We start from the raw sequence: 15,260 nt of genomic DNA, 5'->3' as shown, positions 1-15,260 counted from the left end.
GTGATTCTTGAAAATGGGTACAGAGGGAAAAAGTATTTGTGGGATTAGTAGCTGTGGAGTTCCACGTTCTAGGTGCTGTGCTGATTTGTCCCAAGGGAAATACAGTATCAGAACAGCAGCTATGAGAAAAGTCACAAGTTACTTATAGCCAGTTTCCAAGATCTGTCTGCCTTTTGCAAGACCAGACAGATGAGTTAAATGGAACATGCAGCAGGCATCACCACTTCTGCAGTCTTACATTTGAAACGAATGTCAGGCTCTTCTCTCCCTGCTATACCAAGAAGGAACCTGTAAAAATTGAGGGAGTTAATCCTATCCACGCATGGCCTGGTATCTTCATAAAGCACTGCTCTTCCGGATCATGTTATTTCTGTGCTCAGAACTCTTCAGTAATTTCCTGTCTGTGGACTAGATTCATACATTTTAGTCTGACACTCAAGATCCTTCAGTATCTGGTCTATTGAACCACTGTAGCCAAGCCAAAGTAATTTGAATTTATGCATATGCACTTCATTTTCTCCTGCCTATATGAGCTCACTCTCATGGTTTCCTCAGTCTATAATCCTTTTCCTCTCAGTGTACAAATCAAAATTCTACCCCGTCCTTCAAAGCCTTTTCAGATGCTTCCTTTACCATGAAGTTTAATCCTAACACCCAACCCCATTCTAACACTACACACCAGTTAGGTGTTAACACCTTATACTTAATAACATGTGATTTTCAATAGTATTCCATTACTCTGGATGGCAGAGATTATGTCTCTCATTTTTGTGTTAACTTTTTTTTTTTTTCAAAATGAAGGAATAAATAAGAGGCCACAGTAGGAGAGAGGGCATTCTAGGTGGAGAGACTATTTCGAGAGTGCAGGATATTTTCCCAAGAAGCACATGTAGTTTGGTTTGGCTGAGGTCTAGGGTCTGTGCAAAGGATTTGTGAAAAATCCATCTGGAAAGGTAGGTTAGGACCAGATCGTATAGAGGCTGGAGAGTTGAGCTAAGGATTTGCATTTATTTCTCTAGGCAGAATGGAAGAGTTGCAGGTTTAGGATTAGGGAAGAACTTTTAGGTCAAAGATTCTCATACCAACATTAGAATTTTCCTTAATCTATTTAAAGGAGCAAACTTAGGAGATAAAGGAAGACACTTAGACTGAAGCAAGAGAGACTGACTTAATTTGGATGGACAGAACCATTTTGAGATAGGCCATAAAACAACAGAATATTTCTGAGTTTGCAAAACTATGAAGATGTTTTATAAAAGCAAAACACAACCTGTCTAGGACAGTGTGGTATGTGTAATTCTTTTACAACAAAGGAAAGGCTTGGTCAGCATTTCTCAGTCTCAGTCTTGTAAGCCAAAGAATATCAGAAATCTCTAGTGAGGATTCATGGAGAAAGGGAAGGAGGGGAGAGGCTGGATGAGAGGAGATAGAGCTGGAGATGGGAGAGAGAGTGAGGCAATGAGAAGGTCTTTATCCCAGGGCAGGTCAAATACTGTTGAAATGCCTCTCTTGCTAGCTATAGTCTTTAAGCCCTCTCTTGGCTCAGAACTCAACTTCTAGTCTTGTAATTTGTCTGTAAACCAGTTAGTTTTTCTCAGAAGCTGCTTTCTCGGAAGACCTATCTTCTTCTTCTTGATAGAAAATGGAAGAGTGAACATGGTCATTGGTGATACCTTTGGACTATGATCAAGGAGGTCTGGGTCCTAGTTTGAGTGATTGCCTTCATTTACTTCCCAGTAAGACTTTCAGAATGTCCCCTGTGCTTTAGATGTACCTTCTTGGTAAGAAGAAAAGTATGATTTGACAGACTGTTATTTTAAAATCCCTGGATGCACAGTATGATAAGTTAGAAAACTACTATCAGGCTATGAAATGATAATGAATCCCTGATATTCTTCCCAGGCTAATTTTATGAAGTCTGACAAAGAGGATAACTGTGCACACAATATGGTGGAAGGAGTTAACTGGCAATCCTAATGATAAGGATTTAGATCTCTGTGTTCCTTGGGAACCTGATCAACTTTCACCATAGGGGCCCCATCTCATGTCAAGCTTTGCCATCTGCTACCACAGAGGCCATTAGATAGTCTGTCCCTGGATCACTGATGAAGGTTGGAGAGGGATGCTTGGTGAAATTGCTGGAGCATCTCACCACATTTGAGGAAGGATAATTTCCATGCCTTTCTGTCTAGACCTCAGAATCTAAGCAGGGTCTTAGACTCCAAGGGTCCCCATGGACCTGATGGCAAGATGAATGCAGTGATAGATGTTTCAGGTCAAGTGCCAACTCTGATCAGGAGTGGTTATCTGGACGATGTGGGAAAGAGTGCTATGATCTATTGGGAATGCCTGCCTTAGGCTTGCACACAGGAAGAGCAGATGAATGTCTCTAGTATTTGAGGCCCACATCTGGGCCTGGACCAATGGACCTTACTGATGAGAACAGATGAGCTGGACATCCCATTCAGCAGAGGATGAGAGTGAGCTGCTATGACAGACTGTCTCTACACTCTAAAATGGGAATCTATGCCATGAGGGTGCCCTAGAGGCCCCAAAGTGTCATATACCATAGGCAACTTCTAATTATCTTAGATTAGATTCTCTGTGGTCTTCTGAATTTTGCTATTTAAAGAAAAGAAATTACGAACTAAGCATGTCTTGATTGAATTTACTTCCTCCAGAAACCATATATTTATCATAGGCACTGGGGTACAAGTCCCAATCCAGGAACTGTGGAATATTTATGTGTGTGTGTGTGTGTGTGTGTGTGTGTGTGTAACTTTCTATTTTGAAATAATACTTACACAGAAGTTGCAAAAATAATAGAGAGGATTCCCATATACTCTTTACCCAGTTTTTCCTAATGTTAACCTCTTATGTGACTACATACATTTATTGAAAGCAGAAAATTAACATTGATAAATATTATTTACCAATTTATTAACCTTATTTGGCTTTTACCAGTTTTCCCACTAATGTCCCTTTTCCAGTCCAGGATCTAACCCAGGGGCCCACATTGCATTTAGTTGTCAAATCTCCTTAATGTCCTTCAGTTTGTGGTAAACCCTCAACTGTTGCTTTAATGACCTTGACACTTTTGGAGAGTACTGGCCAATTATTTTCTAGAATGTTCCTTAACTTAGGGTTGTCTGACATTTTCTTATGATTAGATTGAGGTTACATATTTTTGTCAAGAATCCCACAGAAGTGTCATCTTCCTGCATTATAGCAAGAGGTTCGTATACAGCTGTGTTCTATTAACTGCTGATACTGATTTTGATCACTTGGTTAAGATGGTGGCTGTCAGCGTTCTATAGCTAGTTACAATGTTCTGTTTGTAATCAACAAGTATTTTGTGGGGAGAAACTTTGAGGTGCTGCACACATCCTATTTCTCCACATAATTTCACCCAACTAATTTTAGCATTCATTGATGATTATTACCTGTAAAAATTATTACTGTTCTATTTGGCTGATGGTGATTTTTAAAATTTATATTGATACTTCTACATTTGTTAATTAGAATTCTTCTGTAAAAGGAAGAGCTACCTCACCCCCATGCATGTATTTATCTCAATTTACTTATATCAGTATAGACTCAGGGATATAACTAAGTTATAATCCATTACTATCATTATTTTATTGCTCAAAGTGTCTCAGATTTAGCTATTGGAAGCTCCTTCAAGTTGGCTTCTGTGCCCTTTTGACATGCCTCCTATTATTTTTTGAGCACCTTCTTATTTTTTCAGCATCTTAAGATATTCTAGGTTTATCTTACATTTCCCCTGGCCTAGCCCTCAAATAAGTAATTTCTCCAAGGATTCCTGGTTTATCTTTTTAGAGAATGGTATTTAGAAAGAAGATCTGGGCAGTAGATGTGCTCAATGCTACCAGAGTATCATTGCTTCTAAGGCCCTCTCAGATGACAGAACTAAGAAATATGTTTGTATGCTTGTACATGCACATATATGCATTTATTTTATGCCTATCCATCTGCATTTACATGTATACAACTCTCTGTGTGTTTGAAAATATATGAATGAATTTATACTGATATTTTCAATGTAATCCAACACCAAAGGATTCATTCTAGCCTACCTCCTTTCCTTATTTGTAACTCCTTTCTCTAGCAGTGACAAACTGAGATTATCATTATCCACAACATATTTGCTCAGTCCTGTCATCCATATAAAGTAGTTTCAGAATTTCTAGTTCATTCTCTTGGGAAGAACAAATTTACCAACAAGAGTACAATATTTGTGTACAGTTACTTTTATCTTTAGCTTTCCATTGTTTCTTCAGGTGCAGCTGCTCCTAAAGGAGCTCCCACTTGGGGATGGGGCCTTGGGCATCCACATTACTGTAGAGGGAAGAACTAGAGGAGATCAAGCAGACCAACTTTTCTCACAGTCGGATCACCTACCTCTACTGCCAGTTCACCAGCCTGGACAAAGGTGAGAATGGGGCCCTCAGCTAGGATTATTTCCAGCTAATTCCAGAACTTGTCATCAGCCCACTGGGGGCTGGTTCATTAGTGCCTTCTTTCCAGAGGGAGAAGACCAGGTAAACTTCCATGGATTCATAAAAACTTTGGCTCAATTCCACCCCACTGAATATGGTGGAAAGAGCAAAGATAAGAATGAACCAGAAACACTCAACAGCTGAAGCAACAAACTATACTTTGCTTTTTTGGCTATATGATTTGGATAAAGATGACAGGATCTCCCACAATGAGCTGTTCCAGGTGCTATGCATGATGGTTGGAGTGAATATCCCAGATGAGGAACCGAGCAGCATCACAGGACCATCCCAGAGGCTAATCAGGATGGGGTTGGTGCTATATCTTTAGCAAAATTTGTTATGGAGAAGGTGGGCATAAATAGAAAGCGAGCATCCATTTTCTTGACTAAAATGATGAGACCAAACTGTTCCTTGCTCTCTAGTATTTAAAAACGGAACTGGAAAGTCCTCCTATCTACGAGCCCCATCTCTACCCTACATTCTCTTTCTGCCAAGATACCACTGCTGTTGCAGGACAACCCTACGTGTGTTCTGTTAACACAAACCTGCCTTTGGTGTAAACAGAACATTACAGAATGGCACACCCAGCCTATTTTTCTTCAGTATCCATTCACCTGTTCCTCACTTATAAATATCTCCCCAAGTTATGCTGCTGAATGCCAAATGCCCATCCTGTCTGAGAAAGTGAAGGAGGGACTCTTGCTAAGAAATGGCCAAGCAAGCTTTTCCTGGGTATAGACTATGTCTGTGCTACCTTCCCTTCAGCTAGGTCTCAGCATGCTCCTGCAACCTTTTTCATATGGCCTTTTCTTTTCTGTCACACAACATACCATTCACTTGATCTTTCAGTCTTCCTGTTTTTTATTATGCCTCAGAGTTCCCTGTTTTACTTGGCACCCCAAGCCATATCTGACTTGACAAGATGGTTCTGTGGTCTGGCAATTTTTATCTACCTTTGCTCATAAATGAGCCTCTGGGATGTTGTATCCCTAGGAGCTTTTTGGGAATCAGCACTTCTTTCAGAGAATATGACCATCTCTTGGTCGCCTGCACTCTGCTCTGTCATCAAAGGGCTACTGGATGGAGCTATTCTTCTTAAAGGGGGAAAAGTGTCAAGCCAAACTTCTAGGTGGCTTCCCCAGGTCACTCAATGTCTGGCCTCTGATTCTCCATACATAGACTACCTATATGGCTACTCCTGTTCTTCAGAAAATGACTATATGCCTGCAGGTTTCCTCAGCAATGGGGCATGGTCACCACCACAATGGCTGCTTTGACAGTATGTTTGGTGACCTTCTCATGGGTTTTTGAACAAGGAGGCAGGCAGGGCACCCTAGAAACCTCCTGTATTCCCATCCTTGCTACATGGTTTATGCCTCAGTGTTTTGCATGTCCTGGGATGTTTTTCACTTCATATTTCCAAGTAGGTTAGAGTTACAGAAGTGCATAATTTATCTATCCAAGAGAATTAAAGATAATCCTTAGTATCCTGAAGGTTTTTGCACTTGGCACATGATTATGCTGGAAGCCATAGTCCACCCCCAGTGGGAGTCCAAAGCATTGACTGTATTGTCACATTAGCTGCCTTGGTTACATTGACTACCTCCTTATGTAAATTACTGTTAATCTCTTAGAAACATGGGATCTGGCGTTGGTGGCCCAATATGATGTGGCATTATAGACCTTTCAGCAAGCCAGAGCAGCTTATTTGTCCAAGTAAGCTTAGTTTAAAGGCTTCATTGAATCAGGCAGTTGCCATCCTAATGTCCAAGTCTTCATTCATGTATCTGCCTGTGGCTAACTTTCCCTGACTCATTGCTTGCTTGTTTGCTTCCTTGCTTTGGAAGGAAGATGTGCACACAATTCCTTAGGAAGGGAATGGCTAAAGAACATCACTGCAAAGGAAAGGGAGAAGAATGGGGAACAGAGGAGCAGCCAGGTGGGAGGTTGAAGTATAAATTAATGAGGAATTTTGTAGAAGTATTATTCTGGCTTTGTGATCAAGTGATGTAATACAGGAATCATACAAAAGGGAAGAATTGTCTGATACTTACCTGTTCAGTACCTCAGAGGCTCTTTGACTTGAATATTTAAAGTTCCTAAGTTTATGGCTTTTGCCTCTTTTGGTGTTTGAACACTGTTTGAATCCATGGCTGTGCCTTATTGTTCTATATAAAATTATATTCATCAATCCATCAATAAATATTTGTGGTTAAAATGAAACAAAACAAAAATACTTCTTTCCAAAGTTACTTAGGTTTAGCTATTTTCTTCCCCACCTCCTTCAGTGTGATTATGATACTCATCGGAAATATAGTTAGGTTTATATGTACTGTTTGTTTTCCATTTTGGGTTCTCCTCACACTCTGGTTGATATTATTTATTTATTGGGGGTGCTGGTATGTAAAACATTACCTGAGTTCCAAGAGTTAAACCTACCCCCAAAATATACTCCGAGAACTGCCGCTCCCTTAACTCTACTACCTCATTCTCATCCCCCATTCTTTCTATCCTGCTCCCACTTAGCCCCTGTTGGTAATCCAGTCTCACTAGTTTCTCATTTGTCTTTCCTGTACAGTCAGTTTTCCAATAATGCTTGTTTTGAAAAAGCAAATTTGTTCCAATGTGATTGATATATCTTAGGGAACAGTTTGAGCTTCATGCGAATTTCATGTTGCTTATGGATAGTTTTGTGCATGAGAAATTCTAGGTGAATGCAGAATGTGTACCCAGCTGACCCGAGCTGGGTGAGCATACATAAAATGTACATACTTCAGACATCTCTGAGTTTCCCTGGTTTACCCCGTGTCTTAGAAGCCACACTCATCCACACCTGGGGCTACAGCCTTCCACCCCTTTGCACCAGTTCACAAGCTACAGCCCTCCTGATCCCCAATCCACAGGCAAACTTCAGGGCTTTTTCTAGGTAAAGTGACATGTTTATTGTATTATATTTCCTAACTAATATGTAAAATTGCATTACTGCTTTTTTTAAAAAATGAAGTTTCTATCTCTCTCTGTGTGTGTGTGTGTGTGTGATAGAAGTTTTTTGAGTGTTGTGCCCTGTGTTCCCCATAACGCTTCTGGTTTTATTGTGAAACTTTGCACAGTGTGGAGATTTTTAGGGATGAATATATTGTGTTATAGCGGAATAGACTCTTTTTTAAAAAAGACTATTTCTTTTATACAAATAAGTTGGATACCTGTATTTTTTCTTATACATTTTCTTATATACCCTTTTCTCTAACATGAAGGGTAGCATACAATAGATAATCTTTGGGGCTTTGCCTCTTTTTCTTAAGATATTAAACTTTATTTTTTTAAAGATTTTATTTATTCATAGAGATGCAGAGACAGAGAGAGGCAGAGACACAGACAGAGGGAGAAGCAGGCTTCATGCAGGGAGCCCGACATGGGACTCGATCCGGGTCTCCAGGATCAGGCCCTGGGCTGCAGGCGGCGCTAAACCGCTGCGCCACTGGGGCTACCCAGATATTAAACTTTAAAAAATTGTTTTAGTATAGTTTACACAAAATGTTACATTAGCTCAGGTATACAACTTAGTGATTTGACAAGTCTATACATTATGCTATGTTCATCACAAGTGTAGCTACCATCTATCATATTTTTACATTGCTATTTACAGTACCATTGACTGTATTCCTTAGGCTGTCCTTTTTATTCCTATGACTTATTCCATAACTGGAAGCTTTTATCTTCCTTTCCTCTTAACCCATTTTGCACAACCCTCTATGACCCTCCCCTTCTGGCAACCATCAGTGTGTTCTCTGTATTTATCTATTTATTTATTTATTTATTTATTTATTTATTTATTTATTTATTTTTTAATTTATTTATGATAGTCACAGAGAGAGAGAGAGAGAGAGAGAGAGAGGCAGAGACATAGGCAGAGGGAGAAGCAGGCTTCACGCACCGGGAGCCCGACATGGGATTCGATCCCGGGTCTCCAGGATCGCGCCCCGGGCCAAAGGCAGGCGCTAAACCACTGCGCCACCCAGGGATCCCTGTTCTCTGTATTTATATATCTGATTCTGCTTTTTGTTTTTTCACTTATTGTTTTTTTTAAAGATCCCACTTATGAGTGGAATCATAATGGTATTTGTCTTTCTTTTTTTTTTTAAAAAAAGATTTTATTTATTCATGAGAGCCACAGGGAGAGAGGCAGAGAAATAGGCAGAGAGAGGAGCAGGCTCCCTGCAAGAAGCCTGATGGGGAACTAGATCCCTGGATCAGGGAACGCACTCTGAGTTGAAGGCAGATACTCAACTGCTGAGCCACCCAGGCATGCGGTATTTGTCTTTCTTAGTCTTATTTCACTTAGAATAATATCCTATAGGTTCATCCATGTTGTCTCAAGTGGCATGATGTCATCCTTTTTATGGCTGTGTAATAGTCCATATAGATGGATCTTAGTTTTTCTACTATGCATGCTGTTTTAATTCTTTATTTTTATATCTAATTTTAAATTTATTTTAATTCTAGTGTAGTTAACATATAATGTTATATTGGTTTCAGGTGTACAATATAGTCTTCCAGCAATTCTATATGTTACTCAGGGCTGCTCATCATGACAAGTGCACTCTTTAATCACCTTTACTTGTTTCACCCCACCTTCATCTCCCCTCTGGTAACCATCAGCTTGTTCTCTATAGTTAAGAGTCTGTTTTTTGGTTTATCTCTTTTTTCTTTTGTTTTCTTTCTTAAATTCTGCATATGAGTGAAATCATATGGTATCTGTCTTTCTCTGACTGATTTATTTCACTTAATTGTACCCTCAGGATCTATCCATGTTGTTGCAAATGGCAAGATTTCATTCTTTTTTATGGATGAGTAATAATATATATGCTACCTCTTCTTTATCCATTTGTCTAGCAATGGAAAAGTGGTTGCTTCCATAATCTGGCTATTGTACATAATTCTGCAGTAAACATAGGGGTGCATGTATCTTTTCAAATTAGTATTTTCATATTCTTTGGGTAAATACCTAGTAGTGGAGTTACTGGATTGTGTGATAATTCTCATTTAATTTTTAGAGGAACCTCCCTACAGTCTTCCACAGTGACTGTACCAGTTTGCATTCCCAACAGTGCACAAGGGTTCCTTTTTTCCCATATCTTCGACAATACTTGTTATTTCTTGTCTTGTGTGATTTAAGCCATTCCACAGGTATAAGGTGATTGTGGTTTTGGTTTGCATTTCCTCAATGATTAGTGATGTTGCACATCTTTTCCTATGTTGGCCATCAGTGTCTTCTTTGGAGAAATGTCTGTTCATGTCTCTTGTTCATTTTTTAATTGGATCATTTATTTTTTGGTTTTCAATTATATAAGTTCTTTATATTTTTGGATACTAGCCCTTTATTGGATATGCCATTTACAAATATCTTCAGTAGGTTGTCTTTTAGTTTTGTTGATTGTTTCCTTTGCTGTGCAGAGGCTTTTTATTTTGAGATAGTTCCAATAGCTTATTTTTCCTTTGTTTCCCTGGCCTCAGGAGACAAATCTGGAAAAATCTTGCTATGGCCAGTGTCAGAGAAATTAACGACTGTCCTCTCTTCTATTATATTTATGGTTTCAGGTCTCATATTTAGGTCCTTAATCCCTTTGAGTTTATTTTTGTGTATGGTTTAAAAAAATGGTCCAGTTTTCCCAACATAATTTGTTGAAGAGACTGTCTTTTTCCCATTGCATACTCTTGCCCCTTGTGTTGAAGATTAATTGGCCATATAATTGTGGGTTTATTTTTGGGCTCTCTATTCTGTTCTGTTGATCAATGTGTCTGTTTTGTGGCAGTACCATACTGTTTTTGATTACTATAGCTTTGTAGTATATCTTGAAATATGGGATTGTGATATCTCCAGTTCTGTTCTTTTTCAGGATTACTGTTTACTATTTGGGGCCTTTTGTGGTTCCATACAAGTTTTATGATTATTTGTTCTAGTTTTGTGGAAAAAATGCTGTTGGTAGTTTGAGGGGATTTGCATTAAATTTGTAGATTGCTTTGGGTAGTATTAGACATTTTAACAATGTTTGTTCTTCCAGTCCATGAAATGGACTATCTTTCCATTTGTTTGTGTCATTTTCAATTTCTTACATTAATGCTTTATAGTTTTCAGAGTACATCTCTTTAACCTCCTTAGTTAAGTTTATTTATAGGGATTTTATTATTTTTGGTGCAATTGTAAATGGGACTGTTTTCTTAATTTCTCCTTCTGGTACTTCATTATCAGTATATAGAAATGCAGTGGATTTCTGTATATTGATTCTGTATCCTGAAACCTTACTGAATTCACTTATCAGTTCTAGTAGTTTTTCAGTAGTCTTTCAGGTTTTCTGTATATAGTATCATGTCATCTGTAAATAGTGCAAGTTTTACTTCTTCCTTACCAGTTTGGATGCCTTCCATTTCTTTTTGTTGTCTGATTGCTGTGGCTAAGACTTAGTACTATATTGAATAGCAGTAGTGAGAGGGAACATTCTTGTCTTGTTCCTGACCCTAGGGAAATAGCTCTCAGTTTTTTTTCCCATTGCATATGATGCTATCTGTAGGTTTTTCATATATGACCTTTATTATGTTGAGCTATGTTCCCCTCTAAACCTACTTTGTTGAAGTTTTGTTTTTTTTACCATGAATGGATGTTGTAGTTTGTCAGATGCTGCTTCTGCATCTATTGAAATGATCATAGGGTTCTTGTCCTTTTTCTTGTTGATGAGATGTATCATATTGATTGATTTGTGAATATTGAGCCATCCATGCATCCCTAGAAGAAATCCCACTTGATCATGGTGAATGATTTTTTAAAAGATGTTATTTATTTATTTATTTATTTATTTATTTATTTATTTATTTATTCATGAGAGACACACAGAGAGAGGCAGAGACCTAGAGGGAGAAGCAGGCTTCTCGCAGGGAGCCCAATGTGGGACTCCATCCCCAGGCTTGGATCACGTCCTGACCCGAAGACAGATGCTCAACTGCTGAGCCACTCAGGTGTTCCTGGTGAATGAATTTTTAATGTATTGTTGGATTCAGTTTCCTAATAATTTTGCATCTATGTTAATCAGAGATATTGGCCTGTAGTTCTCTTTTTTAATAGTTTATTTATCTGGTTTTGGTATCAGGGTAATGCTGGTCTCATAGAATAAATGTGGAAGCTTTCCTTCCTCTTCTATTTTTTGGAATAGTTGAGAAGAATAGATATTAATTCTTCTTTAACTGTTTCATAAAATTCACTTGTGAAGCCATATGATGCTGAACTTTGGTTTGTTAGGAGTTTTCTGATTATACATTCAATTTCATTGTTGGTAGTCTGTTCAGTTTTCTATTTCTTCCTGATTCAGTTTTGGGAAGATGTTTATATGTTTCTAGGAATTTATCCATTTCTTTTAGGTTGTCCAATTTGTTGGTGTATACTTCTTCATAATATTCTCTTATAATCTGTTGTATTTCTGTGGTATTGGTTGTTATTTCTCCTTTTTTATTTTTATTTCTGCTTTTGTTTATTTGAGTCTCACTTCCCTTTTTTTTTTTTTTTTTTTTGAGTCTGGCTAAAGGTTTATCAGATTTTTTTTCTTAACTTTTCAAAGAACCAGCTCCTGGTTTCATTGATTTGTTCTATTGTTTTTTCAGTTTCTATTTTGTTTATTTCTGCTTTAATGTTTATTATTTCCTTCCTTCTACTGGTTTGGGGTTTTGTTTGTTCTTTTTCTAGCTCCTTTTGGTGTAAGGTTAGGTTGTTAATTTGAGATTTTTCTTGCTTCTTTATGTAGGCCTGTATTGCTATACACTTCCCTCTTAGAACAGCATTTTCTACATCCCAAAGATTTTGGACTGTTGTGTTTTCATTTTCATTTGTCTTTATGTATTTTTTTAATATCCTCTTTGAGGGACGCCTGCGTGTCTCAGTGGTTGAGCATCTGCCTTTGGCTCAGGGCGTAATCCTAGAGTCCCAGGATCGAGTCCCGCATTGGGCTCCCTGCATGAAGCCTGCTCCTCCTCCCATAAATACCTCCATGTATTTATGTTCTTTCCAGATTTTTCTTGTAGTTGATTCCTAGTTTCATAGCATTGTGGTCAGAAAAGATGCATGGTATGACTTCAATATTCTGAATTTGTTAGGCCACACTTGTTATGTGGCTTAACATGTGATCTATTCTGGAGAATGTTCCATGTGCACTTAAAATAATTTGTGTTCTGTTTTAGGATGGAATGTTCTGAATATATCTGTTAGATCCATTTGGTCCAACGTGTCATTCAAAGCCACTACTTCTGTGTTCATTTTCTGTTTGGATTATCTATCCATTTATGTAAGTGAAATGTTAAAGTCCCTTACTATTACTGTATTACTATCAATTACTTCCTTTATGTTTGTTATTAGCTGCTTTATGTCTTTGGGGTGCTTCCATGTTTGGTGCATAAATATTTGCAATTATTATATCTTCTTGTTGGATTATTCCCTTCATGATGTATAGTGTCCTGGTCTCTTGTTATAGTCTTCATTTTAAAGTCTATTTTGTCTAGTATTAGTATTGCTACCCCAGCTTTCTTTTTACTTCCATTTGCATGACAAATGCTTTTCCATCACTTCACTTTCAATCTACATAAGCTTTTTAGGTCTGAAATGAGTCTCTTGTATGCAGCATATAGATAGTCTTGCTTTTTTATCCATTCTGTCATCCTGTCTTTTGACTGGAACATTTAGTCCATTCACATTCAAACTAATTATTGACAGGTGTGTACTTAGTGCCATTTTTTGTTACTTTGTTTTATGATTGTTTTGTAGTTTTTCTCTGCTCCTTTTCTGCTGTCTTCACTCAGGGTTTGTTGGCTTTCTTTAGTAATATTCTTGGATTCCTTTGTCTTTATTTTTTATGTATCTATTACTGGTTTTTCATTTGTGGTTACCATTAGGTTTGTATACAACATCTTGTAAAGAGTGCATAAAAAAATAACATTCTATATTGAGCTGATGGTCACCTAAGTTTGAACTCATTTTTTACTCTTCCCCACCTCCTACATTTTGAGTACATGGTGTCATACTTTGCATCTTTTTATTTTATGAATCTCTTGGCTGATTTTTATAGATATACTTATTTTTACTACTTTTGTGCTTCCTACTTTTCTTACTCTTATGGTTTTTCCTTTCTACTCATACAGTCCCCTTTGACATTTCTTCTAGGGCTGGTTTAGCAGTCATGATTTCCTTTAACTTTTGTTTGGGAAACTATCTCTCCTTTTAGTCTGAATGATAGCCTTGCTGAACAGAGTATTCTTGGCTGCAGGTTTTTTTTTTCTTTCAGCATTTTGAATATATCATTCCACTATCTTCTGGCCTACAAAGTTTCTGCTGAAAAATTGGCTAATAGCCTGTATGTAACTGTTTTCTTTTCTCTTGCTGTTTTCAAAATTCTGTTTTCATCTTTATTTTTTGACATTTTAATTACTATGTGTCTTGATGTGGACCTCCTTGGGTTGGTTTTCTTGGGGGCTCTCTGTGCCTCCTGCGTCTAGATTTCTGTTTTCTTCCCTAGATTTGGGAAGTTTTTAGCTATTATTTCTTCAAATAAATTTTCTGCCTTCTTTTCTCGCTTTTCCTTCTGGGATCCCTCTAATGTGAGTAGTATTATGTTTGATGGTGTCACTGAGTTCCCTTAACCTATTTTCATGTTTTTTTCTTTTTCTCTCTACTATTCAGCTTGATTGCTTTCCATTACTCTGTCGTCTAGGTCACTGATTTGTTCTGCTTCCTCTAGTCTACCATTATTCTATCTAGTGTATTTTTAATTTCAGTTATTAAGTTCTTCATCTATGATTGGTTCTTTTTTATGTTTTCTCTTTGTTGAGAGTCTCACTGAAGTCCTCCACTCTTTTCTCAAGCCTAGTGAGAATCTTTATGACAATTACTTTAAATTCTCTATGAGGCATTTTATTTATCTCTGTTTTGTTTAGCTCTCTTGCTATGATTTTGTCCTTTTCTTTCATTCAGCACATATTCCTGGGTCTTCTCATTTTGCCTAACTCTGTGTTTGTTTCTCTGTGTTAGGAAAGTCAGCTATGTCTTGTGCTCTTGAAAGTAGTGGCCTTATGAAGAAGAGCTCCTGTAGTGCCTTTTTACCCTTCTCTTCCCTTACTCCCTTCTCCACACTTAAAGTATATGTTGTCATATTTTACATCTTAATTTTTATGTCTAATTATAACTATTTCTTTTCTACTTAAAGAAGTCCCTTTTACATTTCTTGTGAGACCTGTTTAGTGGTGATAAATTCCTTTATCTTTAATTTGTTTGGGAAACTTTATCTCGCCTTCAAATCTGAATGATAACCTTGCCAGTAAAGTATTCTTGGTTGCAGGGTTTTTTTTCCTTTCAAGCACTTTAAATATATCATACACTCCCTTTACCCCTGAAAAGTATCTGCTGAGAAATCAGCTGATAGCCTTATAGGTTTTCCCTTGTAGGTAACTTTTTAATTCTTTCTTGCTGCTTTTAAAATTCTCTTTAACTTTTCACAGTTTAATTATTGTGTGTCGTGGTGTGGACCTCATTGGGTTCATATTGTTTGGAATTCTGTGTTTCTTGGGTGTGAATATCTTTCTTTCTCTAGGTTAGGGAAGTTTTCAGTTATTTCTTCAAATAAGTTTTCTACACCTTTCTCTCTCTCTCTTCTTTTGGGACCCCTATAACATAAATGTTTGTTTGCTTGATGTTCAAGAGATCTCTTA

At 37.6% G+C, this 15,260-nt stretch overlaps 1 protein-coding gene and 1 pseudogene across 2 annotated transcripts in view; one reads left to right on the top strand and one right to left on the bottom strand.

The window, feature by feature from the left end:
* NHS (NHS actin remodeling regulator) overlaps positions 1–15,260 on the bottom strand; it is a 346,600-nt gene that overhangs the window by 23,962 nt on the left and 307,378 nt on the right. The gene's annotated exons all lie outside the window — the stretch shown is intronic.
* On the top strand, positions 4,198–6,673 carry LOC125754653 (calcineurin B homologous protein 1-like; annotated as a pseudogene).

The sequence above is a fragment of the Canis lupus genome, chromosome X, assembly GCF_003254725.2.
Source record: "Canis lupus dingo isolate Sandy chromosome X, ASM325472v2, whole genome shotgun sequence".
NCBI lineage: Eukaryota > Metazoa > Chordata > Mammalia > Carnivora > Canidae > Canis > Canis lupus.
Note: the sequence above shows the minus strand (reverse complement) of the source record. Positions and strands in the feature narration are given on the sequence as shown.